At 40.7% G+C, this 18,794-nt stretch overlaps 1 protein-coding gene and 1 non-coding gene across 2 annotated transcripts in view; one reads left to right on the plus strand and one right to left on the minus strand.

Annotated features, from left to right (window-relative positions):
• LOC125996117 (histone H2A type 1-B) overlaps positions 1-18,794 on the minus strand; it is a 949,462-nt gene that overhangs the window by 663,275 nt on the left and 267,393 nt on the right. The gene's annotated exons all lie outside the window — the stretch shown is intronic.
• On the plus strand, positions 8,077-8,158 carry TRNAS-GCU (transfer RNA serine (anticodon GCU)). The gene has a single exon. It is a non-coding gene; the product is annotated as a tRNA-Ser (tRNA).

An 18,794-nucleotide genomic window follows, 5' to 3' on the forward strand; every position in this document is an offset into this window, starting at 1 on the left:
CAGGCAGGCTGGAGGTAGGGACCAAATGGTCTCAGATGCATTGGCAGATAAATAAATAAGAACAGAATTAAATATCTAAGCCAAAGTCAACAGTAATAGAATCAAGGGACCTAAACTTTAACAATCTAAACTTAAAGGAGCCTGTTATACTGGCAGGCCAGGGGTCAAAGGGTGGTGGATAGGATGCACTCTGGGTCCATTGTTGAAGGGAGGTTGACAATGGTGATGGGAAGGGCTCTGACTCATTGTATAACTGAAATTCAACTATAAAGGACTTTGTAGATTACAATTGTTTCTATAAAATATGATTTAAAAATAATTAAATAAAACAAAATACTATACCTCAATATTACGTTGAATTTTCAAAGTTTCCCTTTTTATTTCCGATTGTCTATGTCAAGACTGTCAATAATCTCTTTCTCTCTTCTTTGCTCTCTTGTTTTTTCCTTTGTTTATTTCTCAAATCCCAAAGCTCTTCACCAGAATTGGACCAGTTTTTGTGTTCTCTAAGGCATAACTTTTTTTTCGTACTGGACTAAAGAATAAGAATAATAACACAGGACAACTTAACCCATTATCACTTTTTTAAAAAAGTCTTAGACACCCCACCCCAAATTCTAAAGCAAACCTGTACAAAAGAAAGTAAGAGGCCTCTCTTTCTCCAACTTCAAGCTGTACTACAGATCAATGGTGATTAAAACATTAGGTCCTGGAATAAAGACAGACTCTCAGATCAATGGAATAGAGTTGAATATCCTGAGAGAGACTCTTGGGTATATGATTAGTTAATTTTAGATGAAGAAGTCAAAGTTATAAAGTAAGGAAAGCCTCTTCAACTGGTGGTGTTGGGAAAATTGTTCAGCTACATGCAAAAAACCCCCCCAAAAAACCAAAAAAACAATGAACTCGGGCCTCCTTCTATTGACATGTACAATAATCAAATCAAAATACACGAAAGACTTTGATATCTCATATGAAAATGTAGGCAGAATTCTCCATGACATTAAGACTAAAGGTATCTTTAAGGATGAAACACCACTTACCAAGCAAGTGGAAACAAAGATAAACAAATGGGATTATATCAAATTCAGAACATTTTACACCTTTTTTTTTTTCAGGCCACACCCATTTGATGCTCAGGGTTACTCCTGGCTAAGCGCTCAGAAATTGCCCCTGGCTTGTGGGGACCATATGGGACGCTGGGGGATAGAACCGTAGTCCTTCCTTGGCTAGTGCTTGCAAGGCAGACACCTTACCTCTAGCACCACCTCGCCAGCCCCAACATTTTACACCTTAAAGGAAACAATGATCAGGACAAAAAGACAGTCACAGAATGGGAGCTGCCATTTAAACACCCACCATCTGATAAAGGGTCAACAGAAAAGTTAGGTAAGACCCTGGTAGAACTTTACAAGAAAAAAAAGTCACCCAAACCCATCACAAAATGGGAAGAAGAAATAAAATAAAATGTCCTCAAAGAACAAATACAAATGGCAAAAGTGCACATAAAAATTGTTCTGCATTTCCCTTCCTTACACCTATATTCATTGCAGCACTATTTACAATAGCCAGACTCTGGAAACAACCAAGATGCCCTTCAACAGATAAGTGGCTAAAGAAACTGTGGTACATATACACAATGGAATACTATGCAGCCGTCAGGAGAGATGAAGTCATGAAATTTTCCTATACATGGATGTACATGGAATCTATTATGCTGAGTGAAGTAAGTCACAGGGAGAGAGAAAGATGCAGAATGTTTTCACTCATCTATGGGCTTTAAGAAAAATGAAAGAGATTTTTAACAGTATCTCAGAGACAAGAGAGATGAGGGCTGGTAGGTGCAGCTCATGACATGAAGCTCATCACATAGAGTGATGAGTGCAGTTGGAGAGATGACTACACTGAAAACTATCGTAACAATGTGAATGAATGAGGGAAGTAGAAAGCCTGTCTCGAGTACAGTTGTGGGGGGTGGGGAGGAGGGAGATCTGGGAAACTGGTGGTGGGAATGTTGCACTGGTGAAGGGGGGGGGGTGTTCTTTACATGACTGTAATCATACAACTATAATCATATTTGTAATCACGGTGTTTAAATAAAGATAATCATAAAAAATTGTTCTGCATCTTAATTATCAGTGAATTCAAATGAAAGCAATAAGATATAATTTTACACTGCAGAGACTAGCACACATCACAAAGAGGTGACTGGTGCAAATGACGGGAGAAATGAATTCTCATTCACTGGTGGTGGGGATTTCCAGCCTTTCTGGAAACAATATGGATATTCCTCAAATATCCAGAAGTACAAAGAAGATATCTAAAAGGAGCAATTATATTTTGAATCTTTATGATTATGAATAGGTATCTCCAGCAAGTGACATACAGACAATGATGGTGATGTCATTGTGTGAAAAATCACTATATACTGTAGGACAGGGAGACATTAGAGACAAAAAAAAAAAAAAAAAAGCCTTCAAATTCAATGTGTGCATTTGCTGTAATGGAAAGAGAAATGGAATCATGGTAAAACACAGACATTCACCAAAGTAAGTTTTCAAAAACAGAAATTAAAATAATTCTTTCTTTTTATAAACAGGACTTTTGAAAAATAGAAATTAAAACAATTCTCCCTTTCTTTCCCATTTCTGATTAAAATAAGTGGAACTTTATGTGAGAACACCCAGCATCCCTTGTGGTATCAGCTGTTGAATCTCAGACAAAGATGTTCAAGCATTTCCAGTATCTCCTGCACTGAAACTGGCCCCTTTTATCTGTCTGGCCCAGGAACATCCCTTTAGATCAGAGAGAGAGAGAAACTCCTACTCACACATCCCTGACATACACCCCTTTGCTTAGTGCAAGGGAGAAGCTAAATGGTGCTACAAATGAAATTTTCTAGAGTAGTTGGAAGTGAGAGAAACAATTTGACTCACCCAGTCCATGCTGTTCACACAAGCTCCTTCTTAGTCCTGCTGTGATGAAGTCTTGGGCCTTATTTATACCTTTGGGCCTACACAGCTCTGGGCAAACAAAAGCTCTAGCCAATTCCACTTGTCAGAGTTGTCACCTTTCAGGGAGAAGAAGACCTTTGCGCAGTCTCAGTCCCTCATGCACAAAGTCCCCTCTCCTTCCACAATTATGTTGTTTGGTTCAGAACTTTTCCCACTTTTAATGAGTGTTAAGGGCATTCATGAGAAGGAGGTGCAGAGAGAAGTTGAGCAACTGATTAAGCTTCCTATCAATCCAGCTCAAAGTGTAACTCCTCATAGTTGCAGAGTTTTGAATCAGAATTCAGATTCATTTCTAACATACATGATTCACCATTATTTCCCTTCCTTGAGACCTTCTTTAGGCCCAGGAGATCATAATGTTATGTGACACTGGAAATCTGCATTCTGAGTGCATTCCCATGACTGTGGAGAGAACATGAGTTTCCCCCTTTTTATTTAACTGACATAATAAACTTTCTAGTATAATAATAAAAAAATATTAAATGTATTCCAGAAAGATAGTAACTATATAAAGTGACAATGAATGTATTTTCTTTCTTGTGCTCCTTCTGATGATGAATTTTACCCATGAACATAGATTTATTTTAAAGATTACTTAAACACTATTATTTACAAGGTTGTTATTGACAGTTATTTATTTCACAGTTATAAAGTTGTTCAACTGAGTTTTTGTCATACAGTGTCCACCACCCTTCACCAGGGCACATTTCCCATCACCAATGTCTGCAGTGTTTCTCTCTCTTCCTCCCCTTTACACATATTCTTTCTCTTTTCTCTTTCTCTCCCTCAGTCTCTCACACACATACACTTTCTTTCTCTCTCTTATTTTTCTCTTTTAGACACTGTGATTTGCAATATTGCTACTGAAGAGCAGCATGCATTTCACTTGATAACCATTCAGCACCCATTATACTTGAGGTTATGGGAAGGAAATCATTTTTTTCTGTCTCTGTAATCAAGACCTTTGTAATAAAAGGCTGCTTAACAAGGAAAAAAGAAATAATTATGATGAGCATCTGGTTACTTAGAAGATAATTCAAGAAAATTCTATCTCAGCTGTATTTAACATGTTAAATGGAAACAGAACACAGGTTTTGTAACATTAGGGGAGCAGGGAATCATGGACATAGAAAAATAGACATGGAGCATGGGAGTGTAACTGTGGTTGTCTGGATTTGTCTTCACCTCCACTTGCTTCTGAGAGGACTTGTCCCCAAGAAGAGACTGCTAGGGGGGCCTCTCCCCTGTGGTGGGTGACCTGAAAAAGGTTTGTGTTGATGTGAACTAGTGGAATGCCTAGAAGTTTGCTTCTTGCATGTTGCAAGCAATTCCTGCTCATGAACATCAGTGTCCCATTCCAGCAAAAGGGCTTGGCGTGTCTTAAGCTTTTCTACTCTTACTGGTCAGTGGACTATTAGCTGCAGAGTGGGGTTGGCTCCCATTTTATGGCACACTATTAAAAAAATTTAGGAGACTTTAGTGATAGCACAGCAGTAGGGTGTTTGCCTTATAAGCAGATGACCTGGGAGAGAGCTGGGTTCAATCTCCAGCATCCTATATGGTTCCCTGGGCCTGCCCGGAGCGATTTCTGAATGCAGAGCCAGGATTAACCCCCGACTGCTGCTGGGTGTTGTCCAAATAAAGTTTTTTTTTTTTCTTTTTAAACCAAGTGTTTCTTCTCACTCTCTTATACATCAACATTGAGCAAAGGCTATGCTCCAGCTCTTCTTTTATCGCTGCACACCTTGGCGTGTAGTTCCCAAAGGAAAATCATTCCATTCTCACTTCTATGCTCATTCCTGAGGAGAGAAAAGGCACTAAGGGAATTCTCAGGGTCCCTCAGTAAAGTGGGTGATGGATTGGCAGAGTGAGAACACAGAACAATGATCAACAATTAGAATAAATCTGCATTCTGCTTTTTTGAAGATTACAAGGGCTATGCATAAGCAAAATTTTTGCAAGTCAGTTTTTTTGTGGCATATAAAAAAGCCACATTTGGTTCTTTGCAAAGTCAAACATATCTTACTTGTTAACAGAAGCTTTATCAGTACACAGTTGGACCTTCAAAACAATTCACATGCTTATAAATTGGGTTACAGGCCTTCTAAAATATACTTCAATCCAGTGACAAAGATGAGTTTCTGACTGAGTCCAGAGACTTCCCTGGGATCAAAGAGGACAAATTTTTAACATCTCAAAGTTTTTCCTTTCAGGCCAGATACTGGGTGTCAATTTTGATATAAATTAAAAGATTATTAACAAGATGCCAGGTTTTCCTATCATGCAAGGTACCTTTTCTTTCTTTTTCTTTGTTTTTAGTTTTGGGTCACACCTAGCAGGTTTTCCTATCATGCAAGGTACCTTTTCTTTCTTTCTTCTTCTTTCTTTCTTTCTTTCTTTCTTTCTTTCTTTCTTTCTTTCTTTCTTTCTTTCTTTCTTTCTTTCTTTCTTTCTTTCTTTCTTTCTTTCTTTCTTTCTTTCTTTCTTTCTTTCTTTCTTTCTTCCTTCCTTCCTTCTTTCTTTCTTTCTTTCTTTTTTTTTTTTTTTATTTTTGGGTCACACCTAGCAGCGTTCAGGGGTTACTCCTGGCTCCAGGCTCAGTGATCACTCCTGGCAGGCCCAGGGGACCATATGGGATGCTGGAATTCAAACCAATGACCTTCTGCATGAAAGGCAAAAGCCTTACCTCCATGCTATCTCTCCAGTCCCATGAGGTACCTTTTCATCTGAGGGAACAGGCTTTCACAGATAACCAACTTCCTAACTAAAAAGCAGGTTTGAGTAATAAGTCTGACTTAAATAAAAAAAAAAAAAAAAAAAAAAAACTGGGGCCGGCAAGGTGGCGCTAGAGGTAAGGTGTCTGCCTTGCAAGCGCTAGCCAAGGAAGGACCACGGTTCGATCCCCGGCGTCCCATATGGTCCCCCCAAGCCAGGGGCAATTTCTGAGTGCGTAGCCAGGAGTAATCCCTGAGCATCTAACAGGTGTGGCCCGAAAAAACAAAAACAAAACAAAACAAAAAAAAAAGCTTAATTCAAAAGGGGCAATCTTGACCTGACCTGGAAAGAACTTTCCCAACAACCCATTGCTAACTTCCAAGCCAAACCTTAGCAAGTCACCAGGAACATCTTATGCATCAGACATGTCCCTAAAATAAACATTCCTTTTATCTGAGAGGCAGGGCAATAATGTGCAGGACATTCTATCAATCACTCTAACTATATTGAACTAACTAAATACCTGTTCGTTATTTCAGCTTCAATATGTTTCCTCTTGATGCTAAGTTTTCCAGGTAAAGAGATAAATGCTAGGATAAATACATACTAGTACAGCATAAGGAAGATTCATATTTAGGCCAAATGTTTGCAACAATCAATGAGCTTAGTTTGAGAAAATGCCATGATCACTTTCTTTTCAGTTTGCATGTGTTTTATTTATTTTTAGTAATATCTTAGAGCACCATGGTTACAAGCATGCTTGTAATTGGGTTTCAGTCATAAAGAGAACATCCCCCCTCAACCAGTGCAACATTCCCACCATCACACTCTTTCCCCCATTCCCTGCCTGTGATCGAGATAGGCGTTCTACTTTCTCTCATTACCATTGTCATGATAGTTGTTAGTGTAATTATTTCTCTAACTAAAATCATCACTCTTTGTGGTTAAGCTTCATAACATGGGCTGGTCTTAAGGCCCTTATCTTTATTGTCTCTGAGTATTATTATAATCATGTCTTGTTTTTCTTAAAACCCACAGATGAGTGAGATTCTTCTGTGTCTATCTCTCTCCCTCTGACTTATTTCACTCAGCATAATAGTTTCCATGTCAATCCATGTATAAGAAAATCTCATCTCTCCTGATGGCTGCCTAATATTCCATTGTGTCTATGTACGTTTCTTTAGTCATTCATCTGTTGAAGGGCAGCTATGTTCACTTATTAGGGATCTCTCTTTAGATCTGGTCTCAGCTAGCCATGCTGGGGGCTTCAGAGCAGGCCCATTCACAGCAGGCCCACTGGTTTTTAACTACCTTTAAACTGTGGCAGGAAAGAAAGAGGGAGAAGGAAAGAAAGAGGAAGGAAGGAAGGAAGGAAGGAAGGAAGGAAGGAAGGAAGGAAGGAAGGAAGGAAGGAAGGAAGGAAGGAAGGAAGGAAGGAAGGAAGGAAGGAAGGAAGGAAGGAAACGTGGGAGGGAGGGTGGAAAGAGGGAGGGAGGGAAGGAGGGAGGGAAGAAGGCCAGAGCAATACTGCAGTGGATAAGACCCTTACCTCTATCCCTGGCATGTCTGATGGTCCCTGATCAAACATGTCAGGAGTGATCCCCAAGCACAGAGCCAGAAGTAAACCCCATTCGTTTCTTAGAAAGCGCCGAATACAACCATCACTGCCAAACAAGACCTTTATCCCCATGTGGTATCCAAATATCTTCCCCAAGACCTCGCTATGCGGTAGTCAATGGACAGATGCAGAGAGTCCGTTGAAGCAAACATTTATTAGGTGGAAGAAGTAAAAAGATGAGACAGTAAATCTCAGATTTGAAATGGCAGAAAGTCGTGTAAGGAGATGAAAAAACTGACCAGGAAGGTCCAGGCGGGACCCTACAGCCATCAGGAAGGAAATGAAGACATCCTTAGAGACACAAGAATTCCCAGGGGCCGCCTAATGGTGGTAAAAGAAAGATCTTTTATGACACATGAATTCCCAGGGGCCACCTAAGGCTGTCAGTGGGACGGAGGCAAAATCTCAGCAACAGGCCCAGAGGAGGTCAGAGCGACAGGCCCCAGGTCGAGAGGCGGGGCTTGCACTGGTCCAGCGAGTCGGGAGCCAATCGCTGCCCGCGGCCGGCTCGGTGGGCGGGGCCGTTTTGGCGTTGAGCCGCGGGGATTGGACGGACGCGCGGGGGCTCGGCGGCCTTGGTCACGCCCACCGCTGAGTTTGCCTCTGCGCCTCCTGAGCTTAAGGCCCTGGAGTTGGAGGCGAAGATGCTGAGCTTGAAGTTTATGCGCGTTCCGGGCTCCTCCCGCCTTGATGCTGAAATGAAGAAGGTGAAAAACAAGTTCTCGGCGTGACGAGGTGGCCGAGTGGTTAAGGCGATGGACTGCTAATCCATTGTGCTCTGCACGCGTGGGTTCGAATCCCATCCTCGTCGGTGGCTTTTCTTTTAGGAAGTTGCAGTTGATTCTGCAGCTTCGTTTGTTTCCAAACTCGCCTCCTTTCCCTTGTCTGGGTTCGCACCCTCTCCAGGTAAACTTGGCTGCTTCTTGCCCAGCCAAGTTCTTGCTGGAGGGAGACCAGGATGGACGCCAAGCCCTTCCAAGGAATTATTATTCCCCTGAGCAATAATCCTGGGTGATCTAAACCCTGTTTACTTGAACCCCCAATAAAGACCAATTCAAATTCAAAATAAAAAAGTGAGATTAAATAGAAGCAGTTCTCTTTGGCATTGAAGCTGTTCTGATGCGTGGAGCTGGCTAATGGTAGTTCTATCCTAAAAAGGAAAGAAAGAAAGCAGTCCTGTGTTCCACAAAGTAGCATGATAACATCACTTTTGAATGACAGTCATCACTGAAATCCTCATCAGTCTCAGTTCAACACAGCTAAACACAACAAACTTTGTCAGTATAAGAGCCGCCAAGGGGGCAAAGTGTGGACTTTATAAAATGAAGTCGAGTATAGAATGTAGAGCATGTATGGGGTAAGGGTGCAGAATCTATGCTGAAACTTTGAGTGTCCAAAGAGCAATCATCCCTTCCTTGGCGATATATTGGAGTTGTTCCAACTTTTTACATAAAGCAAATTTTCATAGTAGCCCAGTATTAAAAATCCTTCCTTTTCTTTCGTGTTTTCTTCCTTCTCTTCCATGTGTCAAGAAAGGCAAAGTCTGCAGAACTTTTTCTTGGATATTGAAGTATATTATAAATTATGTCAGCAACATTTTTCTGTAAACGACCAGGAAGTTGGGGGCAGAGCGGTGGCGCAAGTGGTAGGGTGTTTTTCTTGAAAGTAGCTAACCTAGGACGATTCCCCGGCATCCAATATGGTCCCCCAAGCCAGGAACGATTTCTGAGCGCATAGCCAGGAGTAACCCTTGAGCATCACCAGGTGTGGCCCAAAAAAACAAAAAAAAAAAAAAAAAAAAAAAAAAAGACCAGAAAGTTCATATGTGGTCATATTGTTCAATTCTACAACTATAATAAGGAAACAAATGACAGTGATTCAATAAAATTTTGTTTATGGAGAAAATAAATAAAAATAAAAGCAGTTCATTGAGATGTTAAGGCCAATAAGCTCACACACACACACACACACACACACACACACACACACACACGCAATTTCATTACTTCAAGTCTCTAGACAAATCTAACCAAAATTGGGAGAAATTTTGAAATGACAGGCCCAATTTTTACAAGAAGATGAAAAGTAAGGAGTTTCCTTTCCAATAATACCATAGAAGCCAAAAGCTCTATTTCAGAACTTAAAACATACCTTTTCTGTTCTTTTTTTAACCCTTGCAAAATGGAAAGAAATGTGGAGAAATGTGGGGAACAGAAGTGTGTTATGTGTTCAAGAGAGAACACAGGATTTTGGGTTGAGATTTGCCTTTTCTACCTAAGAATATATATCACATAGGTTGTTTTTTTTTTTAAACTAAGTTTTCTTCATGATCATTTTAAATTTCATAATACATTTGTAGACAAAGAAGTTGGCACATCGTGATCTACTTTAGCCATTCTTGGGTCTTGTGTTTTGGTTGTATGTTTTATTTTGGGGCCACACCCAAAATTTAGGTTTTACTTTTGGCTTGCCTTCAAGGAACACGCCTGGCAGGCCCAGAGGGATCATATATGGTAGTCAGAGACATGCAAGGCAAGGGACATGCTTGTTTTACTATCTTTCTAGCCCCTAAATCTTCGGGGTAACCATTCTTGATCTCATTCCTTCATTGTTTATTTTCTATTAGGAAAAATGGAGGGTTCAAATAATTTTGTTTCAGGAACCAAAAAGGTTTTCCATATCTTATGGCTGTTAATAATTAGCCAAATTTTGTTTCAGTTTATTTTGTTTCCCTTTCGAAGCAATAGCCAATAGAGAGGAGGCAAACTGGAGTTGTTATTATTTAATATCTTATAGAAAATATGTTATCTACTCATATTTTAGATATGTCTAGTAAGTTGAACGGCCCATTTGTCCAAATTTTATGCTCCAACTCTGCCTTTGCCTTAGAAGTTCCTACTCCAAACATTTTCCCCTCTGCTTTAACAGATTTTTAACAGTTGAATCGCAGAAAAATATTAAACCCTAGAAATGGGGTCCTGAACAGAAAAGAGTTGCATTATATCAAGAAGCCACATGGTGGCGGTATTATCTAAGGTTAGTTATTCCACCGGGAGTCTGGCAGGGACACCTGAGCCCTTTGCTTAAGCAGAAGGTTCCCGTTAGGTTTGGTTTGGTTCTCTATAAGCCAGGGGTCTCAAACTCAATTTACCTGGGGGCCGCAGGAGGCAAAGTCGGGGTGAGGTAGGGCCGCATAAGGGATTTTGCTTACCGAATATTCGCAATAAAAAATCGCATTAGTAAGAAAAAAAAATCGCATTCAACATTTGCATACCCCGAACGGAACTGCTCGGGGTATGCGAATATTTAATGCGATTCTTTTCTTACTAATGCGATTTTTATTGCGATTATTCGGTAAGCGAATAATCGCGAATACTGCGATATTTGAAGGCCGGCTGCGGGCCACAATATGTTGTACGGAGGGCCGCAAACGGCCCGCGGGCCGCGAGTTTGAGACCCCTGCCTTTGAGACCATTTGATTTCTTTTACTGTCACCCTTCAAAGAGAAATATGTTTATTTATTGAACTGTTATGGGTGAGAGGAAGGGAGAGGTGAATTGAGGACATACAGCAGACACTATTAAATGTCCGTAAACTAGAACAAGCATCCTTGTTCTCCAGGACATCAAACGCTAAAATGATAGGAGTCCGAGCCAGCAGAGGATGGAAGGGCTGTGTAAGAAATCACAAACGTTGTTCCCCATTGAGATCTATTTTATAAACAATGCTGATAGCAGAGTATTTCTGTGTAGAATTCATGTTTGAACCAAGTTATGGGGAATGTTGGACTTGATCCGTCGGCCCCCAGATGCACCAACAATATCTTGTAAGGCATTGCTTCTCTTTTGTATAGGCACATTAAAATGGGAAAGTAATACATATGCAAACAAGTTCTTATCTAATAGTGATGGGAACACAAATTTGGTAATGCAGTTAGGCCTTATACCCTGAACATTGGCATAATGATTTGGCTTAGGCCTCAAAGAATGGGCATTGCCCATACACCCCTGAACAATGGATACTATGGATGGAAACAACCACAGTTGTCTATAACAGAATGCAAACCTCTACCAGGGAATACCTACCATTACTCTGGCATTGACTTACTCCAAAGAGTGCTCTCAAACCTAGACGACTCAGCAACAACCTGCTTGCAGAGCAGATCGTTCCGCATCTAATGGTGTGCTAAAACTAGAAGATGCTCCACATCAGCCTGACATCGATGAATTAAATGCATAGAATCCAGAATCTTTAAATATAGGAACCTGATACCAATAACAGCTAAAGTGTGAAAGGTTTCACCGGGAACACGGAGAATGACTCGGGTTGGACAGACTAGTATCCCTGGAGCCCAAATTCGATCTTATGCCAATAAACTTCTGGGGTGAGACCTTCTTGTAATCAGGCCAAGGATTTTTTTTTTTTCTGTTTTCCCCATATTTTTCTGGGCCTATGCAAACAATGGCGATTACCACTGACACACCTTTACTATTGTATTTTTTTAACACTTATCCTTTAAGAAAAGAAAAAAAAAAAAAAACAGTTTACTGAACTTAAAAACAAATAACTGTAGTAGAATGCCTGCCTCAAATATAGGCAGGGGATGGGAAGGGGGGAAAGAGGGTATTGGGAGGGGGGAATGTTACTCTGGTGAAGGGGGATGTTCCGTTTGTGACTGTAACCCAATTATAATCATGTTTGTGATCATGGTGCTTGAATTTAAAAAAAAGGGGGGGGGAAGTATTGATATTTCAAAATCCAAATACCGTGTATAAAAATCTATGTCTCATCAAAAAAAGAAAAGAAAAGAAAAAGAAATCACAAGCGTGTTGTTTCAATCACAAATACTTTCAAAAATGCCCTTACAGATACAAACAAAAAACAAAACAAAATCATTTTAAATGATTTACAGCATTCATCCAATCTCTTCTCCCTCCCCATTTTTAAATTCTCAAATGCTTCATGTAATTTTGTAATATTTAATATCTGAGTTGTTATTTCAAAAGACCTAAAATTGAGATTTGGTTACTGTATCTCTTAAATCTATTTTATTGTTTGTTGTTGTTTAGGGAAAATTGGTTGGGCTGTTGTATTGATTTGGGGGCATATCCAGTGATGCCCAAGGCTAACTTCTGGCTCTGCATCCAGGGATCGCTCCTTGTGGGGCTCATGGGAACATATGGGATGCCAAGGACTGAAACCAGATCAGCCACTTGCAAAGCAAGTTCCCTATCCACTGGGGTACTGCATCGACGCATTGAATCTAATTTTAATTCATAACATTTAACCAAATTTTCAAGTGACCAAATTTGCCCCTTGGGGGGAAAAAAGTGAGAAACTATAATCTGGGTAACATTTAATTCAGTATAATCTAGGTCAAATAATCTGAGTATATTATTCATACTTTTTCAGAAAATACATTAGTTACATAAAATTCAATTGGGCCAGGATGAGAGTAGAGTGGGTAGGGCATTTGCCTTGCATGTGGCTAGCCTGGGTTTGATCCCCAGCATCCTATATGGTCCCCCAAGCCTGCCAGGATTTCTTTTTTTTTTTTTTTTTTTTTTTTGTGGTTTTTGGGTCACACCCGGCAGTGCTCAGGGGTTACTCCTGGCTCCATGCTCAGAAATTGCTCCTGGCAGGCACAGGGGACCATATGGGACGCCGGGATTCGAACCGATGACCTTCTGCATGAAAGGCAAACACCTTACCTCCATGCTATCTCTCCGGCCCCGCCTGCCAGGATTTCTAATGGCAAAGCCAGGAGTAACCTAGCACACTAGCACACTAGTGGTATAGTGAAAAAAAAAAAAAAAACCAACAAATTTTAATTAATTATTCATGGTTGCTTAATTTTTTTTTCTTGGCTTTTGGGGCTGCATCTGGCAGTGCTTAAGAGTTACTCCAGACTCGCCCAGAGCCCAGTTCTGGCAGTGATAGTGGGTGGTGTCCATAATCGAACCTGAATCAGCCCCTAAGCAAGGAAAGTGCCTTAATCAACCCCTGCACTGTCTCTCCAGCCTGAAAGTTTCTAGATTATTAAACTGACCAGCTATCATGTATGTGTTTGTGTGTCTGTGTGTCTGCTGATGCTGGGATCGAATCCAGGTACTGGCCCTGGAGAACATTTTGAAAGACTGTTCTCTGCTCTGGCTGCCTACCAACACCCTAGGGAAGTAGATGGTGGAAGAGAAGGAAAACAAAAAAATACAAATATGGGGCCGGGAGGTGGCGCTGGAGGTAAGGTGCCTGCCTTACCTGCGCTAGCCTAGGACGGACCGCGGTTCCGCATAGCCAGGAGTAACCCCTGAGCGTCACCGGGTGTGGCCCAAAAACCAAAAAAAAAAAAAAAAAATACAAATATAAAAAATAATTAGATGAGTAGAGAACTCTAAAGGTCTAATTCCTAAGACTTTCATTTTACTTTTTTTTTTTTTTTTTCCCCACACCTGGGTGCTCAGGTGTTATTCCTGGCTCTGTGCTCAGAAATTGCTCCTGACCATATGGGATGCCTGAGATTTAACCTGTGTCTGTCCTATTTCAGCCCCATGCAAGGCAAATGCCCTAGCACTGTACTAACATTCTGGCCCCTCATTTTACATTAAGTTAGAGAAATTCAAATTTAAAGAGATGGCCGAGTTCCACTGGCAGAAACATTCCTTCCTTGGAGACACATTAAGTTCTGAGATACAAAGCCAATAAGGCCAGCAGAATGCACCCTAAGATGCAAGGCAGAGAGTGAAACTCCTGAGTGCCAGAGCAGAGGTGTCCTTCCATTTTGGCCCCTTAGTTCTCTAACTCATAGGTTTGGGCAGTAGGAAACAGTCTATAGATTCCGCACTGCTAATTTGCAAACACCCATTTGCAAGTCATACTCGCAGACTCATTGGAGCTACCTTGAGTGTCTCTACAATCAACCCCTGCAATGATAAACAAGAAACATGAGTGAATGAGCTACACACATGACCTTGTCCTTATAAGATGAAGTAGGTTTGAAAAAAAAAGTGGCATATGAAAAACTAACTAGGCATAAAATAGTCTATAAGTGTTGCTCGCTGCAGCATGCAATATGACATAAATCCATTATGATAGATCCTCAGCAGCATCATAGCCAGTTGTGTGGTGCACTCTGTCTGCTCCATGGCTCCTGTGTTCTCTTCAAACAGCTGTAATGTCGGGGGAAAGATGTGGTGACCTTGTAAGTCTGTGGAAGGACCGGGCCTTCGCATCACCTGGAACTTTATGCCTATTTTTCAAGATCAATTTTTGCTTTGGTTTGAAAATGCAAAAAATAGTCAAGCAAAACCTGTACTCCTATTGCTGAACCACATATATTATTATTATTATTATTATTTATTTATTTATCTAGACTTTGGAGCCATGCCTGGCAGTGTTAGGGTGCTCAGGAGTGACCCCTACAGTGCTTGGATAGGGCATGTGTAGTGCTAGAGATTTGAACAGGGGTTGACTTCGTGCAAGGCTAGTACTTGACCTCCTGGACTATTTCTTTAGCCCCAGATAGGTTCCTTGTCTTTTCTTTTTTTCTAGTCTTTGAGTGCCAGAATTGAACCTTCCACAAGCAAATCATGTGCTCCTGTCCTTTGAGCCATCTCCTTGGGTCCCACCCCCAAACATTATCCTTATATTCTGGGACATTTCCAAGAAATTTATCCAGAAAACTTTCTCTTTCACATAATATCTCATTAATTACCTCCCGTTTAACCTGATTCAATTCTCTCTGTTCAGACATCCATGTAGATCACATCTGAGACAATAGCCCAGTCTAGGAACAGGAAATAATCAGATATGATGCCTCCAATATCTTCTCCAATGGGTGTTGTGATGCGGTTCATAATTATCATCATATCTAATAGTGCTGCTATGGATGAGAACAGTTTTAGTAGCAACATATATACTGGGGCCCGTTTGCCTTGCAAGCAGCCGATCCAGGACCAAAGGTGGTTGGTTCGAATCCCGGTGTCCCATATGGTCCCCCGTGCCTGCCAGGAGGTATTTCTGAACAGACAGCCAGGAGTAACCCCTGAGCACTGCCAGGTGTGACCCAAAAACCAAAAAAAAAAAACAAAAACATATATACTGAAAGTTTAAAATAAGGCATTGTTCTAAATATATTAAAAGTACTAAACATGAGAAACATTATTATCTTTTTTTTTTATTTTTGGTCACACCCAGCCTGGGAGATCTTATGGGATGCAGGGAATCAAACCTGGGTTGATTGTGTATAAGGCAAACACCCTAACCATTGTACTATTGTTCCAGCTCCTATATATCATTATTCAAAGAGTAAAGAAGTGAATTTGCCAATATAAATTTTCAGCAACATAACACTTTTCAGTGGGATAGTCATTCTCAATCAGCGTTTTGCAGAATACTCCTTATACCATGTAAAAATAGTCTATGTTTTGGAAAGAAAGTAGCTAGAGTTTGAGATACTGGTTCTAGGTAAGTCTTTCCCTCAGCACCTGCCAAAGCTGGTCTGATCTACATTACTTCCACTCAGGGAGAGGATACTGATGAATATAGTCCATAAAAATCTAATAAAATGAGAGAATAACAAAAGAGAACATAGCAACTTTTTCATCTTGTTTCCCAATATCTGCTATATAGTAGTTTCCAGAATAAAGGGGCACAGACACATGCAAAGATGAGAAAAAATATTAATAAAAATCAGTACTTGGAGGCCAGCTCTTTCCAGGTATTGGGGTTAGGGGACACCCCATGCCGGATGGCATTCTTCCTAGCTTGGGGGGTGCTGGGAGGCTTGGTAGGCCTCCAGCCGTTCCCCTATTTCCCCCTGGACTCTAGGCCTGGCCTGAGTGCCACCTCAGGAGGCCTGCTATGGGTTCCAGGTGGACTCTATTAGGGGTCCCCAGGCTTCCCCCCCTTCCCTACTCTAGGGAGAAGGAGCAAAGGGAGGGGCCGGGCAGATAGCTGGCTTCCGGTGCCTTGATCCTGGAGGCCAGCTCTTCCCAGGTATTGGGGTTAGGGGACACCCCATGCCGGATGGCATTCTCCCTAGCTATCTCCCCTTTATTCCAGGTATTCCCTGGTTGCCGGCCTAGGTGGACTCTATCGTGGTCCTCAGTCTTTCCGCCTTTGTCTCTCTACACTAAGGGGGGGACGCATGGGGTGGAGGGCGGGCCAATGCAGCACTGGTGTATGTCTTGACATTCACTGGTATTTTTTTTTTCTCATTGGTCTCCATTTAAAAAAAAACCCTACGCTAGCCCCCGCGCGTACCATATATATTCAAAATAAAAATGGGAGAATGGACTCTCAGTCTGGGAGGAAACCACTTTGCGTGGGGGTACTATATATATTCAAAATAAAAATGAGAGGATGGACTCTCAGGCTGGGAAGAGGCCAGTACTCTTTTTCTACTTGTTCACTCTCAGCGGCTTCTTGGCCTCTTCCTTTCTTCACTGTGTAACTATGTTTGCTACCATACCAGGTTTCTGATTAGTTCCCACATACGATGACTATTGAGTCCACTATCTTTTTTTTTTTTTTTTTTTTTTTTTTTTGGTTTTTTGGGCCACACCCGTTTGACGCTCAGGGGTTACTCCTGGCTATGTGCTCAGAAATCGCCCCTGGCTTGGGGGGACCATATGGGACGCCGGGGGATCGAACCGCGGTCCGTTCCTTGGCTAGCGCTTGTAAGGCAGACACCTTACCTCTAGCGCCACCTTCCCGGCCCCTGAGTCCACTATCTTAAGTTAGATTGTTTATTTTCCCCACTTTTTATCCCTTTGTTATTTGTTAAATAAGGAAGTTAGTAGAAGCGTCCCTCCATTTAAAGTTTATATAAGAACCAAGTCAATTCGATTGTTGGACTTGTTCTAATATCCCCATAGGCACCAATTTCACCATATGATACTGTTCTTCTTTTGCATAGGCACATTAAAATGGGAAATTATATTCAAACACGTTCTTACCTTATACAGATGGGAACACACAAATCTTGTAATTCAGTAGGACCTTACACCCTGAACATTGTCTTAAAGACCTGACTCATTGTTAAATAAGGAAGTTTGTATATATATATATATATATATATATATATATATATATATATATATATATATATATATATATATATATATATGAACTAAGTCAATTAGATTATTGGACTTGTTCTAGCATCCCCATAGGCACCAATCTTGCTGGGAACTGTTCAATAAGAAATTTTGGTGAAAGAGTCCCTCAGTTTAATGCTTATGTTTGAACCAGGTCACGGGGATTGTTGAACTTGTTCTTGCGGCCCCCGTATGTGCTGATAACGCCAGATGGCATTATTCCTTGTTTGCATGGGCACATTAAAATGGAAAATACTATACATACAAATAAGTTCTTATCTAATAGAGGTGGGAACACACTAATCTTGTGGTGCAATGGAACCTTACAAACCCTGAACATTGACATGATGATCTGGCACAGGCCTCAGAGGTTTAGGCATTTTCCAGTCACTGCTGAACCAGGGAAGCCATCTATGAAATATTCAACGTTGTTTATGACATCACCTGGAAGCAATCCTCTTCGAGGAAGACCCTACTGCTGCTCTGACATCGATTTACTCAAAAAAGTCTTCCCTTAACACTGAGAAGATTTAAACAACAATGACTTGCGTACTGGACAGGGCTTTCTGCATTGCTCGTTAATTGTGAGATGAAATTAGACGCCACTCTGCATCATCCTGACTTCATTGTGGGATGTACAGATTCCAGGACCTTTAATGCAGAGGCATGAGATCAACAACAGAGACTGTGAAAGATATAACTGTATCGGCACTGCAGACAATGACCGGGATTGGACAAACTGGTTTGCCTGGAGCCTAGAAATGGTCTTCTGTCAGGAAACTTCAGGGGTGGGGTCTCTTGTACTTAGGCCAAAGTTTTTTCTTTCCATGACCCCCATACTTTGGTGGGCCCATGCAAACGATAATTGCCACACTAACATTGTTTTTACAGTGCTCCTTTGACTCCAAACCTTAAAAAAAGTTGATGGTCACTATCATTAACAGGTATAAATAGCACAAACCTGAGAACAATAATCCATATTAATTTATAAGAATTGTGTCCTTGTAGTGTCTTATAAATAATGGACTGTATGCAGTACTGAATAGTTGCATCATGCTGATATATTTAATTTTGTGTGTATCCTGTAATTATGTTATAATGTTTTCAGAGAACTTACTGTAAAGAACTAGTTATACCTTTGATGTATTATACTAAGCATTGAATGTGTTTGAGTTTAGAATGGTAATACTTCCTTATTATAAAAATAAAATAAATCAGTACTTAAAATGCATAATTTATTAAAATTCAAAAACTTCTGTACATTTATGTGCAGAATGCAAATATACCTTTATGCAGTGGAAATATTTTTTAATATATTTTTATTTAAACACCTTGATTACATACATGATT

The sequence above is a fragment of the Suncus etruscus genome, chromosome 18 (assembly GCF_024139225.1).
Source record: "Suncus etruscus isolate mSunEtr1 chromosome 18, mSunEtr1.pri.cur, whole genome shotgun sequence".
Taxonomy (NCBI): Eukaryota; Metazoa; Chordata; class Mammalia; order Eulipotyphla; family Soricidae; genus Suncus; species Suncus etruscus.